The sequence below is a fragment of the Podarcis melisellensis genome (assembly GCF_964234715.1).
Source record: "Podarcis melisellensis genome assembly, chromosome: 12".
NCBI lineage: Eukaryota > Metazoa > Chordata > Lepidosauria > Squamata > Lacertidae > Podarcis > Podarcis melisellensis.
This window is the reverse complement of record NC_138544.1, coordinates 41,936,952-41,953,601: the sequence shown is the minus strand read 5'-3', so window position 1 is coordinate 41,953,601 and position 16,650 is coordinate 41,936,952.

The window sequence follows — 16,650 nt, the reverse complement described above, 5'->3', positions numbered from 1 at the left end:
CCAGTTGCCCACAGAGCTTCCTGTTTATTGCTCAGATTGTCTGGAGCTGGGCTGCTAAACACACACACATTTTCTAAATATTTTGCATTTTGAGTATTTTGTTCGTTTGACTTGATCCAAAGTGGAATAATTTTTCATTCCGAAATGTTGATACTTTGGTTTTTCTATCTGAAAGCATTCTTGCAGTGAATCTTACATATTGTTAGACCTGGCCCTTATCAAGTTGGTGGTGGGATGGTATTAAGTAGTGGGTTGACAAAGCAGATGACACAGAGATTCCTCCAAGTAGTTCTTTATAAGTAAGCTGGAACTGAACTGAACTGAACTGAACAGCTCAGCCGGCCTGCTTTTATAGGCAGCCGGCTGCTGTCAACATTGTAACAACAACCCAGGGTTTCCCACCTAAATTAACTGATGTGGACCTGAGTGAAAACTATATACACAATAACCCTGGTGGCCAGGGTGAGAACCTCAATACATAAAAGATGGAGCAGGCCAAAGGCAGAGGAGGAGTGTTAAAGTGGCTTGTCGCTGACGAAGGCATGAGAAGAATTACCCAGTTGCTCGGAGCAGCAAGCACGTTTTAGTAGGAGTTGAGGAATACATGCTAGAACATAAGAAGAGCCTTCTGGATCAGGTCTGTGCCCCATCTAATCCAGCACCCTGTTCTCCCAGGGGCCACCCAGATACCTGTGGGAAACCCACAAGCAGAAGGACCCAAGCACAAGAGCACTCTCCCCTCCTGTGGTTTCCAGCTGTGAAGGCAGAACATTACCACCTGCTTTGGCTTACTTATAGCGACCATGTGCCCTGCCTCACAGAGAACAGTCCTCAGCTTGAAAGGATGCATGATGCAAGTCTAGTTTAAAGTCAAAGAAACATCATGAGGTGGGGAGGAGACTCCATGTTGTCCATCTAATAATAAATAATAATAATAAATTTTATTTATACCTTGCCCTCCCCAGCCAAGACCAGGCTCAGGGCGGCTAACATCAGATATAAAAACAATTGATTGAGATACAACTTAAAAACAAGATTAAAATACAACATTAAAATGCGGCCTCATTTCAGTAGGAACTCAAATCAAAAACTTTTTTGGGGATGAAAACGTCAAGGCCTGGTCCTACATGGGCCAGAAAAAAAGCCAGGGAAGTCCCCAAATAGGAGTTCCAGTTAACTGGAACTACAGTTAGCTGCCAGACAACACGGCTCTCTCACTGAGAGAAAGCAGGTGAATAGGTATCAACAAAAAGGTGCAGCCAGGACTGGCCAGTGGCGTCCTGACGGGGGCTATGGGCCTTGCCTGTTTTCTGACAGTGCTGACACCTGAAACCTGCCCTGCTCACACAACTGTGGTCCCTCACATTTTCATAGCTACTTCACCGGCCTCAATGCATTTTTCACACCAAGTCCAGCCAACACCCTGTTTGACATTCTATATTTTGTATCGCCCCTTTTAGAACACATTTTAAGCATAAGTATCTCAAGAGTTTCACTGCAGACTCTCTCGTTCGTTCCCTAATGGGATTATTAGGCATGTCCTTCTAAACAGAATAAGCAAACACAGAACACTAAGCTGAAAAATGCATTGTGGCCAAAGAACAGAAGGACAGAAGTCCTTCCACATCTATGTTTTTAAAGGAAAGTACACACAGGTGGGGCACACACAGCTGCATATTCCTCTGACAGGAACACTACACAAGCCAGCAGGCAGAACCTTTGTTTTGTTTTGATATGTGAGAAATGTACGCGACACCCTGCAATCACAGAAAAAGATTCTGGTCAGAATGTTCAGCCAGCTGTGTGGCCTAGTGGGAATGGATATTCGCAGGGGCCTCTGCAATATTATGAAAGCTCCAGTCTGGCACCGGCGCTTCATATTTTCTAGTTTAAGAATGGATGCTAAGGCAACAACAATGAAAATCCAGCTCAGCTGGATACATTTTTAACAAGTGCCTTTGTTTAGCAGCCAACCAGATCTGCACATGTTGATCCTCTCTTTTGCTTTGGCCGCCTTGTCTCTAATATCATTTCAGATAGCCAACCATTCTGATTTTTTAAACATATATTTAAAACCACAGGATCCCAGGCTGCTTCAGCATACTCAAAGCTCTTATTTTACCTGTGTTGGAAAGTTGGAGGTCCAGTCCTTTTGAGTAACCTGCCTGTGCACACCCTACAAATTAAATGCGATAATGAAACAAGGAGATGCACTACAGATTGAATAATCTGTAAATATTAGTTTTGCCCATCTTTCCAAGCTTTAAATACGCTTTGCAACATTTCTGCATTAAGTTGTGTTTTTGACTTTTTAAAAAAGTTCACATGGAATTTGCATGTGCTTTCACGAGCATTTCTCCTGATATCTGCATTTCTGTATGCTATTCAGACTAATGTATAAATTTGTGCAAGCAAATTCCCCAAATAGAATGTAGCTTTTGCATATTATTCTCACGAGTAGCTGCATGTTTGTACGCACTTTTTTAGCTGGAGAACTGTGTTACAAAATGTGCAGAAGTGCAAATTTTGAAGGACAGCTATGTTTTGGTTCACTTATTGTGCGAATTAGGCAAGTGCACATTATAACACGAACCAGACGAATGTTTCCCCCTATAAGGAGCACAATCCAGTATCTCTAGTCGCTATCATCCTGCTGTCCGTGAGTGATAAGGACTTGCTGCGTGACTGGAGAGAATCACACAGCACAACACCCACACGTCCCTCTGAATATTTCACTCTGAATAAAATTTCTGTTGCTGAAGGAATACTGTTAACCTCCATACTTCCTAAATAAGCATTTTCTCCAAGTGTTAAATGCAGGGACCACCTGTTTCTTGTTTTAAATATTGGAAAGAGAACCTGATTATTTGCACAAGTGACCAAGCAGAAGCACAAAGAAACCTAACGGAGAAAAAAGTGGCCCGATAAATTATACATCAGAGCTATGATAACTAGAATGAATTATGCATCAGAGCAATGATAAATAGGACTCCTGCAGAGGATCCTCTCATTTGTGCTGTTCCACGTGTACAAACATCACATAGTGAACAGCTTATACTGCGCAGCTGTAGCAAAGCTAAGGCTGGAGGCAGACTCCCAACCCCAGAGCAAAGAAATGTGGGGGTCAGAGAGATGTCTGCACCCCCGCCTTGCATTCAGTCAGCAGTATCCAACAACATTGCTGCCCTAGAGCCCCAAGGAAAGCCAGATCACAGCAGGACCAGAAACAGGGCTATGCCTGTCCATTCATCAGCTCACAAATGGATGGCATTAATAGTCTGAAGAAGCAAACCCTTAAGGCTGAAGCTCAATTTAATATGAATTCAGCTTCATCAAATTAAAGCTGTTTATCTTCAATGCTTCTTTAGCTAAGGCAATGTGCTGTCCTGGTGTTGGGGGAAAGCATAACTATGAGACTCCGCTCATTCTCAGTTCATTGTAATCCTTAGAATTAAGCACAGCAGACAACTCAGGTTTTTATATAGTTGTCCTTGGTAATTCAGTGTTCTGTTGTTTCTGCAATTTGATCATGATAAAAGCTGTTTTCTTTATGTTAGCAAAATAGTGTTTCTCTATCATCTGCTTGCCAAGTGACCTAAATCCCCTCTCCCTTTAGGCATTTTTCTTTTTTAAAAGGCTCTTTGGATAGGCTAAGGCCTTTCTCAGATCGTTCAGGAAAAACCCAACCCCAACAAAACTAGGATGGGGAAGGAAGCATAATGATGTCAACCTTTGAAGGGCAGTTTTCCTCCTCCTCGATTTGTTCCAGGATGAGTCTTTCCCACTGCCTTGTTTTGACTACAGAGCTCAACATTTGTGCATGTTTTCAATTCCCGTCAACTTCAGTGGAACTTAGAAGGGCTACAAGTGAACTGAGGCTGATGACCTCAAGTTAAACCAGTGGCACTGGGCTGGCTGGTTTAACAGCTTTCCCTGTTTGATACGTAGGAGAGAGAGAGGGGAGTAAAGTAACAGACCAAGACGCAAAGCTGTATAATATATAGCATCCATTAGAGCAGGAGTAGCTAAAATAGTGCCCTCCAGATGATGCTGGACTTCAGGTCCCATCAGCACTGATCATCGTGGCCAAGGATGATGGGAATTGTAGTCCAACATCTGAAGGGCACCATGTTGGCTGGCCCAGCACTAGGAGTAGGGCCTTCCTGCAGTGGCCTCTTCTATGTGGAATGCCCTCTCTTATCAAGTCCATGTGGCTACCTCCTTCTTAGCTGAAACATTTGCATCCTGTCAAACCCTTTTGGTGCAATGTCAGTTCTTCTTGCATATTGCATTGGCTGTCTTGGCAGGCTCAACTTGAATGCTGCTTTTGAACTCCTAAAACAGGGATGGGGAACCTATGGTCCTCTGTGGTTGGACTACTACCATCCTTGAATGTTGGTTGTGCTGACTGGGATTGATGGAAGTTGTAGTCCAAAAATATCTGGAGGTCCATGTGTTCCCCTCTCCTCAACAGCTTGGGACCTGGTTCATTCTAGGGCTCTCTGTGTCCGTAGATTCCTGCTTGCCAGTTAAAACTGTTGTAGGTACACCTGCTTGCAGTCTTGCCTTAAGTGACATCATACAGCTGTGTGTCCAAGGCAGCCTTTCCAGTAAGCCTGTTGAATTCCCTCCCCTTGGAGCGAAATCTGACCCCTTGTGATTTGACATGTAGACATTTACTAAAAACTACTATTGTTTTGGGAAGCCTTGGGTGCTTGGCTTTTGACTTTTTGCTATAATTTACTTTTTACCTGCTGCTGTCTTAAACTCTTTGTTTGTCATTCATACTTCAATGCTGTTGTTGTTTGTTTTAAAAAAAGGTTGTAAATCATTTTGTCTGCCCATGACAGAAAAGCAGGGTAAAATAATACCTCAAAATTCAAAAGCAAATCTTGTGGTGCTTCTTTTGTGATTTGATAAAACATTTTCTTCTTCTTACATTTTAAAGACTGCAGTTTACAGCATAACCCTAAGCATATTTACTCAGAAGTAAATCCTGCCATGTCCAGTGGGGTTTACCCCTTATGCACACAGGACTGTAGCCTTACAGTGCAATCCTACACTGTAGCATTTGCTCCTGTGTAACTGAGTATATTATGACCACAGCCTTAATTATTTGGGTTTTAAATGGTTCTTATTGTTGTAAGCAGCTGGTGGTAATGGGTTTGGCCTGAATCTGCTTCTTCTTATAGAGAGGCTGTCTTATTCTTCACACTACATCACTGGCGGGGAGGGGGAGAGAGAGAGAGAGTAAAAATAATTCAAAAAATGTTCTCTTGGTTGTGCAATCTCTTGAGTAAGCAGAAATGCATGAGGACTGCTGTAGAACTCGCCTACTGTAGCACTTTGTGAACTCCTGTGCAGGTGGCTGTGTAAGAATTTGCAAAACACCATTGCTGGCTCTATTCTTTCTGCTTGCTGTTTTTTTAGATCCAAACTAGGATGGCCCACATTCCCTGTAAAGGATGCTGTTAGGAGGGCTCTCTGGTCCAACTCTGGTTTAAGCTAAACAACCATCAGTACGGAGAACAGGGAGAGGGCCATGGCAGACTTCTGTTGGCCCTTGGCACAGTGCTGCCAATGGCATTTCTTATGACAGTTTTGTAACAAATAAATAGTTCATAGCAGTGCTTTTTTGTGGGGGTACTGAAGGGTATGCAGTACCAGCACCTTAAAAAAAAATTAAAGTATGGCACTTTCAAAGGCAGAATTGATGTCTGGGGGTGGGGGATTTCCAAAAGGTTGCACTTTCTCCTGGATCAATCGAAAAATCGTGTTTTTTGGTGTTTTTGTAAAATGAAGCTCAATATTTTTGGGATCTTTCTATAAAAAGCTTAACGACTTTTGGGGTATTTTGGTTTTTACTTTTTGAAATATGGCAACCTTAGTACTGACATCTTCTTCTTTTTTTTAAGAGCACTGGTTCTAAGGAAAGTGCTGAAGTGTCTCAGATGTTGTGTTCTGCTGTTCCCGGAACATAACACAGAGAAGAAAACTAGGTTCCCCAAGTGAAAGAGGCCTTGCTTCCTGTTCATTCATTGTTCAAGCTAATAATGTTTGCAAGGTTTGCTGTTTACTGTGCTGATTCAGCACAGAAGGGTTGGGACCTCTAATACTGTACAAACAAAATAATCATACCCTGCACTTCTGTGCCATTTTCCCTTTTAGAATTCCAGAGAACTTATGTAAATAATGTCAAGCCCTGCGAATGAAGAAGGTGGGGGAAACCAGTTCAACAAGAGTCAGCAACAAAAATCACTTTGATTAGTCCAAGAGATGAGAACAACAGAGGCTGCTGGAGATTTGTAAGGTAATGTTTTGTGAATACAGTAAAGGAAATGTTGGGCTTACGCATACAACAAAGTTCATTAACAATCCACGTAACAGTGTCTTAGCAAGCAACTCTAGAAGCCCACCAAGTGCTTTTTGGATTTTAATTTAACCAGAAGAGAATTTCACAATTTACAGCTTTGAAGGGCTTTTCCTCCTGTGCTTCATCATCAGACGTGCTTTCACTCTAGCTTGGTGCATACTGGCACACCTAGGTACTTATTAACCATCTATTTGCAGTGGGTGGCAGCTGCCATATCCACATCGAACTTCATGCAGACATAACAAGTATGTGCATTCATAACCTATCCAACATACTTAGCAAACTGAATTTTAATTATAGTATGAGGCATTAGAGCTGTCCTGTAGAGTCAAACTAAGGGAGATTTAGTCCATTCACATCACAATCCTATACATGTCCATTGAGAAACAAGTCCCACAGAGTGCAACTTAAATTATTCCCCCACTGAGAGTGGTTATGGGATTGCAGGCTGCATAGGCAGTTTTAGGGTAGCACAGCCAGTGTGGCCACACTGCAGGGGGCACCACAACAATGCTGTAGAACAGAATGTGGGAGGTGTTGGCAGGGAGGACTAATTTAAGCGTTGCACAGGGCGCTGCTGAAATTTGAGAGCCCAAAGTCCTCCATTGCAGCCTGTTCTCTGTGGAATGGCCAGTCCTTTCAAAGAGCCATTTAAATAAGTGAAGAAGAAGAAAAAGAAGAAGAGCTTGGACTTGATATCCCGCTTTATCACTACCCGAAGGAGTCTCAAAGTGGCTAACATTCTCCTTTCCCTTCCTTCCCCACAACAAACACCCTGTGAGGTGAGTGAGGCTGAGATACTTCAGAGAAGTGTGACTAGCCCAAGGTCACCCAGCAGCTGCATGTGGAGGAGCGGGGAAGCGAACCCGGTTTACCAGATTACGAGACTACCGCTTTTAACCACTACACCACACTGGCTTTGACCATCTCCCACAACAGATTACCCACCAAATGGTGTGTGTGTGTGTGTGTGTGTGTGTGCAGTAAAGTTGTGCTAGTTGTTGTTCATTTCTGTCTGCTCAAATTCATTCTTGGTCTGTTTGGTAGGGCAGAGTTTGTCCATTATTTACTTGCCATCTATCTGTTTTATGTTCAAATATTAAACAGACAAAAGCTGGAAAAGCAAATAAAACAGCACCCTCATCTCAGCCCCTTGGTGGTCCCTTCATTAGCTGATGGCATGAGCTGTCTGTTGTGGGGAAGAGCCTTGTCTCGGAGGTGGAACATCTGCTTTGCATGCAAAAGGTCCCTGTTTCAACCCTCAGCATCTTCAGGCAGGGCTGGGAGAAAACCCTGCTTCAAATCCTGGAGAGCTGCTGTCCAATAGTGTAAATAAGGCTGAGCGAGACGGACCAATTGTCTGACTCAGTATAAGGCCACCTCCTATGTTCCTATTCCCTGACATTTGTGTTTCCTGTTTTCCTTATAGCACCATCATAACAGAACCTGGTCTCAGAAGGAAGCTACAAGGAAACAGCATCACAGAACGGTAGGGCCCACTCCATTTTGATTCTGGGTCTTGTGACGTTGGCCAAACCGGTGCCTAAAAACATACACAAAGCATACAATTTCTTTTTGGCAAAAAAGAAGCAGCATTAAGTGATTGTTCACTGCAGCAGGTGATGGGAAGCTGTTGAAAACTTTCTGCTAGAAATCATGGGAGTGTGCCCATTTCTAACCAGAAATGTTTTCCTCGTGCTGTTACAATTGAGCTCCGAGGAGGCGGCATTTGTATTGTTTTATGTGTGGAGGTGGCAAAAGTATTGCTATAAAAGAGGTGAGTAGGAAGGAGCTGACAAGGAACTGAACTAAGGAACAGAGCGGAGAGGCGTTTTGCCTGGAGATGCTTGTATGTCAGGCTTACGAGATGGCTTTTAAGAAATAATGACTAAAGCTGCAATCCTAGGCAACTTACTTTGGGAACAAGTTCCTCTGAATTCGGTGGCCCGTGAGTGTGCTTGGACTGGGAAGCCCTGGGCTCAAATCCCTGCTCAGACGTGGGTTTACCGGATGACCTTGCACCAGGTCGCAATGAGGATCAACCTGAGTCTTTCTTATTAGGAAAAAAATCACAAGGAAAACAATGGTGACTAGAATTAGTAAGCAGTATGTTACCTTAGTTACCGAACATTGATTCAGTTTCTGGCTTTCTGGATAATGAGGTGTTCAACTCATATCACTTGTTTCATATAACGCTCACTGGCTCAAAGAGACTTGCTTCTGATATTTTACAGGATTGCATCATGCATCACTGGTTCACCCATTTTATTGAGTGTGTTTGTGTGGTATTTATTGGTTTAAAGACATACAATTAAAGCTCTATAAATACATTTGTGGTTTTATTGCTTGTTTCCTTGATTTGTGGGCTCCTCTGAGAGTCTTTTTGGCTGAAGAGTATGGTAAACAGGCTTTAAGTAAGTAACTAATCCAATTATTTCTCTGGGACGCGAATGGAATGGTTGTCACAAATTATGCAACTGTTGTCTAAAACACAGTGAAGTACATTGTGTACAGTACATACTATGGAAAACCCCTCTTCTTTAAGGACTGTGCGGTCACTTAAGAATCGTTTAATTGATAGGTATTTGACCACCAGCTCCAGAATGAGTTTCACAGATGTTGCTTACAAAGATAGATAATAGAATTCATTTTAAGGCCAAGATTATTTAACATAACCAATTCAGTTTCTTTCCCAAATCTTAATACCAGTTCAGGCACAAACTATGCAAAATCAGTTTGTTTGGCAATCCCTAGGAAGAAAATAAGAAGTAAATAATAATAATAATAATAATAATAATAATAATAATAATAATAATAATAAACAACCTACCTTCTGCTCACCACAAAAAGCGGAAACTATCGGAAGAAAAAGAGATTTATCACTTGCTGCTGCTGCCTCAACTCATTGCTAGTTCATGACAACATACCATTTGGCAGCTGATGGTTGCATGCATGTAGCAGCAGATATCATCTTGATGACAAAGGGCCAACCCTACCCACAAGCTGCTGTTTCTTTCTTCTGTTCCTCATCCTGCTATTAGACTCAATGGATTGAACTCCACTTGCAAGGCTGTACCTTGAAACCTACTTTGAGACAGGCAATTGGGAGTTCTTCCAGAAAAAGAAAAAGTAAGAAAGGAAACCCTCTGAACTATAAGCCTGCCTGCAACAATATCCGGGCTACAGTGCATGAAAGCTTCTGACACAATAAATCTTTGTTGGTCCTCTGAGCCCTTCTGCTCTGAGTCTTCCTTGAATATGCACTGCTCCTGCTTCTGAATATGCATCTTGGCTACAGGCTCTGAGATTACCCTGAGATTACTGAGAAGACCATTACATGAACCTCAGTTCTTGCTTTCAGCCCAAGGTTGAAATCTTAAGACATCCCTTACAAATACAGTCATACCTTGGTTCGCCTTGTGAGTCGAATGCTTTGGCTCCCAAATGCCGCAAACCCGGAAGTGAGTGTTCCAGTTTGCGAACATTCTTTGGAACCCCTAACATCCGACGCGGCTTCTGATTGGCTGAGCTTCCTGCAGCCAATCAGAAGCCGCGCCTTGGTTTCTGAATGTTTTGGAAGTCGAATGGACTTCTGGAACGGATTCCGTTTGACTTCCGAGGTACCACTATAACAACATGAAGATACAAAAAAGAGAGAAGGGAAGCAAACCACCAAAGTTAAATAGAGATTACCCTTTCTGGACATTATGGGTGATATCTAGAGTTAGTCATGCTCAAAATAAACCATTGATTTTATATGGGTCTGCTCTGAATAGGACTATATTTGGATATCACCCTATGTTTTTGAGAAGGAAATCAGGTCATTTGAAAGTTAACTGAAAGGAAAGTCATTAAAAAATTCTCTAAAGATATCCCAGTGAGCCTGCTACTGCACTCTTGCATATGGATCTTTATAGCCTTAAAAATTTATATCCTTAAAAAACCACCTTTCTCTTATACAGCACTTTTCATCCCAAAGGGCTTTAGATTTAATTTAGGCATCAGCAGTGGGAGTTGCATAAATGGTTTGAGGGCATTAAATGGCTGGGTGTAGACACCTGAATCATTGCCTTTTGTTAAGGAACAGCCAGCACCGAGGAATTAACTTGACAGCCATCCTTCACTTGCTCAATTATTTTATTGGGCTGTTTCCAGGAAAGGCCAGGAAGTTAGAAGCTTATGTATTATACCATGTTGGTGGGTTAAGAGAATATACTTCTCACCAGAACAGCACTGGAAGAAGATATCCTGCTTGTCTAGAGGAAACGTTTATGTGATGAGAAGTTCTGCTAGGCATAGAATTAACATAGAATCATAGAGTTCTAGAGTTGGAAGGGACCATGAGGGTCACATAGGCCATGCATGGGCCAAACCACATTGCCATTGCCCCACAGGAGGATTTGCGCAGATACTTGGTCTCTCTCATGGAAGTCTGCACAACTCACTAAATGCACTGACATATAATGGCAGGGCCTCAGGTGCATAGGTAAATGTTTCAGAGTACTTTCAGGAAACAAATAATAATACCCCCAACAACCTCCTCAGAACGATATGAGGAGGCTGGGGAATTCCTGTTCTCTGAAAGTACTCTGAAACCTTTACATGGGCATATCTTTTGGCGTACAGTATGAAGCAACAGTATGCCAATCGTTCCTCTATAATGTGCCAGTTCCCACAAACCTTTGCTCATGTTGACATGAGAGTTCCAACAGGCATGTGTCAGAGGCAAGCCTGCGGCAAGCTGGTTCTTGTGTTGCTTCACCGCTTACCTATTGCCATTCAGTACGATGAGTAAACTTTTTGTACCCTGTTATGCACGCAGAGTATCAACACTGACGATCGCTTCCAGCATGCACCCAGCTGTGGTGTATGTCCCAGCCTTCGTATCTTGTGTATAAAGGAGGATCCAATAAATAAAATATCTTGCTGGGATAGCTCAGCAGGTAGAGCATGAGGCTCTTGATTTCAGGGTTGTGAGTTTATGCTGGGCAAAATATTCCTGCATTGTAGGGGGTTGGACTAAATGACCTTTGTGGTCCCTTCCAACTATACAGTTCTATGATTCCAATAGGTTTCGTAGTTGATCTTTCTTCTTACCACTCACTTATCTACCTGGCACTGCAGAGCCCATCTGAAATGATAGCGGCACCACTTTTTGTAAGAAATGAATAAGGTTGCTCCTAAATAGGAGTTTTATACTTGGAAATGTATCCAGTTTCAAGAAGCTTGTTGCAATAAAATGTTTCTTACCAAGGATTCTGATCATCTCCTCTTTAATTTCCCCAGGGGAAAAACCAAACCATACTTCATAGTGTTAAGCACAAGGAAAGGCATCTAATTTAGACCAGGGATGCAGAACCTGCAGTCCTCCAGATGTTGTTCAGCTTCAGTTCCCATCAGTCCTAGCCAGTATGGCCAATGGCCAGAGATTATGAGAATTGTATTTTTTTTATTATTATTATTATTATTATTATTATTATTATTATTATTTATTAAATTTGTTTACCGCCTGTCATCCATAGAGCTCAGGGCAGTTCATAGCAGCTAGAGGGACACAGGTTCATTATTCTTGATATAAATGAATATGCCTGCCTTACAAATACTGTACTTCTGCGCATGACATGACAACGCTTATTGTCTGTCTTCCCAGACATGTCCTGTCTTACTCCATTCAGCAAACCAAACCAGACAGCATTCAATAAGCTGAGTAAACTGCTGTTTGCAATAAATGGTAACCTTTGGGAGCAAATAGCAGCAGGGGTGGCAGTTTTCAGTGGGGAAACTACCATGAAGCCCTGATCCACATTAGGCCACATCAAGAACCCTGTGCTTGCTTCTCTTTCAAAACAAAAGTGGCAACATTAAGCATACTTAAAAACAACAACGAGCATGAGTACTGTAACATGTGGTTTGGCCCCTACTGTGAGAAACAGGAGGCCAGCCAAGTGTATGTGGAATGATATTATTTTTGTTTAACTTGAGTTCACTGCAGAATTCAGTTCACATCATTGATAATATTGGAAAGACTGCATACGAAGAACAGGAGCTGCAAAATACAGTTAATTAAGAATATTTATTTTTTAAAAAAATTCTTTGTCAGCTGTTATTTCTCATTTGCAGAGAAAAGCTGCTCATGTTTAGGATCTCCACAAATGACTCCCCCCCCCCCAAACTGAGTGATTGTTCTTCCCATCTTTCCATATATTTTCTCCTCTTGGCTGTTTTGCCTGACCCAGCTGTCGCCCTCCCTGGACTTCCTGCCTGTTTTCTTCTTTACTTTATTAGTGATCATGAGCAATTAAGATGTTAATGCTGTTATTTGAGGTATGATGAGATTAATGGAGCACGCACAGTTCAACCCTTTCAATTTAATTGCTGTAACTATCTGAAAGCTTTTGCACTTATCTTGCCACCCATTTTCTTAGCTCCCACATTTTAAACGTTCAGCAAGATATTAGTTTTTCCCCCCCAGCTGTGTGGCCTAGCCTACAAAAGAACATCAATAAAAGATTAAGCAAACAAAATATGTGATATGGCTCAAAAAACATACATTATGCAGGATTTGTCTGGTCTGTCAGGCAGGCATTAGACATATGTGAGCTGAGACAAAAGGCTAGCAAAATATCATCACGCGTATTCCTTTCTGTCTGGCAGCATTTAAAATTTAGAAACACATTCAGCTGACCACATCCAGAAGGTTTCATTTGAAAGATCATGATAACTGAAAGATAATTGACAGCCTTATGGTGTCTACTCAGAAGTAAGTCCTGTTGAATTGAATAGGGTTTAGTCACAGGTACGTGGGGTTAGGGTTGCAGCAGAAGTCATATTCACATGGTTTAATTTAATGCAAGTTACTGTATTTTTCGCTCCATAAGACGCACCTGACCATAAGACGCACCTAGTTTTTAGAGTAGGAAAACAAGAAAAAAAATATTCTGAATGAAAAAGTGGGTGTATGATTTTTGTGGTTCATGCTGTGGCCACAGACATGATATGTGATTTGATGGTGAGTTTCTCTCCTCATTGCTTGCTTTAGTATTCCTGTCTCCTCTCCTTGCAACTTCGCTGTCTTTACCTCCCCCCTCCCAGGCAGCCTCCTTTATCGCTAGAGTCCCTTGTCTCCCTCCCAGTTATTTGCCGATCAGTGGCTCAGCAGCTTTGTTTCAACACCCCCTTCCCTCTTTCTAAGAAAAAAAAAAGCACGATCTGCTTTTTGCCCCTGGGCAATTCGGCTCTAGGGACCACACATTTGCTCCATAAGACGCACAGACATTTCCCCTTACTTTTTAGGAGGAAAAAGTGCATGTTATGGAGCAAAAAATACGGTACTTTCTCAACCTTTAAGTTCATATCCAAATTGCTCTTGACCCTCAGCTGTCTACCCCCAGGCTAGCCAGGCTCTCTGTAACATCAGAGCTGCTAAGTCTCTAAGTCAGGCATCCTCAACCATGGCCCTCCAGATGTTTTGAGACTACAGTTCCTATCATCCCTGACCACTGGTCCTGCTAGCTAGGGATCAGGGGAGTTGTAGGCCAAAAACATCTGGAGGCCCAAGGTTGAGGAAGCTTGCTCTAAGGCAATGTCATGGACTGGTTGGATGCAGAGGAGTGGTGGGAGACAAACCAGCTAGGGAACCCCCAGGGGAAGAAGTCTCAGAGCTGGGGGATTGGTGGTGGCATGATGATGCGTGGCCAGAGGGAGAAGAGGGAGCAGGCTGGGAGGAGGAAGAAGTGTCAGAAGCTAAAGAGGTAACAGGGTTTAGTGAGAAGGACGGGGCTGTGGCAGAGAACAGTTTAGGCTCAGAGGCAGGAGATGAGTCTGGAGAGGAGGAGGGCCAAGAGGCAACAAGGTCACCCTGGTCTCCCAAAACATGCAGAAATATGAAGTGTGTGGAGCAAAGAGAGGGGAAGAACCTGGGGAGGAGCCTTAGAGAGCTGTGGGAAGGACCTTCAGTCCTCGCAACTGCCTCCTTGGGGCAACACCTACTGGAAATAGTTGCTGTGCTCACTAGGCCTATGGTGTTTTGGGTTTTTTGAATGAAGAGTTAACTTCACTGACACAGGTGTTTTCATTGCTGACCTACTACTGACTCCAGATCCTGACAGGCAGATGGAGGGAAAGTTATACCTTTGCCTGAAATGCATCACTGTGACATCATAGCAGTTCAGCCACTCACAGCGGGGCAAAGCAACCATAGGGCTATAAATATAAGGGCTATAAATGAATAAGGGATTGTATTTTGGAGCAGGCTTAATGAATTATTTTTTAAAATTATGCAACTCAAGCACTTGAAAAACAGACGAACCAATTTATTTATATCTTCATCAGCATGTTTTGCAGTTCAAAGCTGTTTCCTCTTCCCTAAAGGGAAGATATAGGGGATAAATAAGAACATCTGTTCCCTTCTGCCCACATTAATTATAGTATGCAAATACCCCAATGTGTGTGTCCAAGCACTTGTGCTCATACAGTGGGGCTTCTGCAACTTCTGACTACAGCTCCTCATGCTGCCTTAGGCTTCTCCCTTCAGTTTCCAGGAATGGTTTCTTGTTCTTATACATTTCATTTCTATAGTGGATAGAGTAGGGCAGATGTACTCAAATTGTAATCTGTGGACCATTGGTAATCCATGAACTCCACTCAGGTTGTGGAAAGGTTCAACTCCATGGAAAGGTTGTGGAACATGTAATAATTATTATTGCACTTACTATTAATTCTAATGATGATAAATTTATTATTTATACCCCACCCATCAGGCTGGGTTTCGCCAACCACTCTGGGTGGCTTCCAACAAAATATAAAAAATACAAAAATACATCAAACATTAAAAACTTCCCTAAACAGGGCTGCCTTCAGGTGTCTTCTAAAAGTCAGATAGTTGTTTATTTCCTTGACATCTGATGGGAGGGCGTTCCACAGGGCAGGCGCCACTACTTGAGAAGGCCTTCTGCCTGGTTCCCTGTAACTTCACTTATCACAGTGAGGGAACTGCCAGAAGGCCCTAAGCTGAACTATGAGGGTGGAGACGCTCCTTCAGGTATATGATGGAGAATGAGACTCTCTTTACCAGGGCTGGATTATCAAAGCAGAACAATAATGCCCTGCATTAAAGCTTGTGGTTTTCATAATGAGACTAGAATTGACAGTGATCCTGGCAGTGAAGAAAGAAACCCAAAGCATGTGCCTTGATTTGTAGAATCAAGAAAGGGGGGAGGGAAGCTCATTAAGTTATCTGCTGAGATCCCCATCAATTTTCAAATGGTCTGCAGGGGGGAACTGCTGGCAAAGGGATCTACTGTGATAAGAGAATGGGCCTCAGAAGCTCTAGGTCAGGGGTGGAGACTCTGGTCCTCCATACCTTGTTGGGCTTCAACTCAGGGCCAGCCAATGGCCAGGAATAATGGGAATTGTGTTCCAGTAACACCTGGAGGGCCATAGGTTCCCAACTCATGCTCTGTTGATGTGCTGACGTCCTTTGGATCCTGCCCACTGCTTGCTCATGTGCGGCCGGTGCTCCACAACCCTAGAAATCCTGCCTGCACACATTTAGTATAATGGAAACATGTCTGGAACAAGATTGCAGCCACAGGCTACGTAACTGCTGTGCTGGCCTGTAAATACAGTTTCAGTTCTTAATACACTTAATCAAGTTTATTAATTCTAGAGAATATAAGAAATCTTAAGTTAATATAATTGATTATCTGATAAGGAGCATGGCCTAAGGCTGCAATCCTAACTCTATTTACTGGGGAGTAAACCCCATTGAATTCAAGAGGACTTACTTCGTAGACGCAGATTGGATTGTACTATAATTTTTCCTTTTAGTGTACCATGTTATTTGAAAAGCAGCACAGTATGAATCTTTAACTGCTCCAACATGAATATGCAGTGAATGCAACACAAGATTACCTCTGCTTCTGTGGATCTATATGGACAGTAATTAAAATTTAACTAAGATAATGGTGTTTCAGAGCTCTATAATTTTGGTTTAGCATTGAACCTGAAACCACTCAGTGGTTTCTTTTGGTTCCTACCCAAAACCACGACGCATAGTTCTATCCTCTTTCACTTCCTATGTCAAAAACTATTATTGATTTTTCTCTGCTCAAAAGAGGAGCAAACATTACACACCAGTGTCAAATATACTGGGCTGTGGTATTACGCATTACATATTCCAAATGCACATACAACATTCATACCACACAAATTATTTACGGAAATACAAGCAGAAGCTTAGATGCATTGGCCTTCTTCAGACATAATGATAAATTATT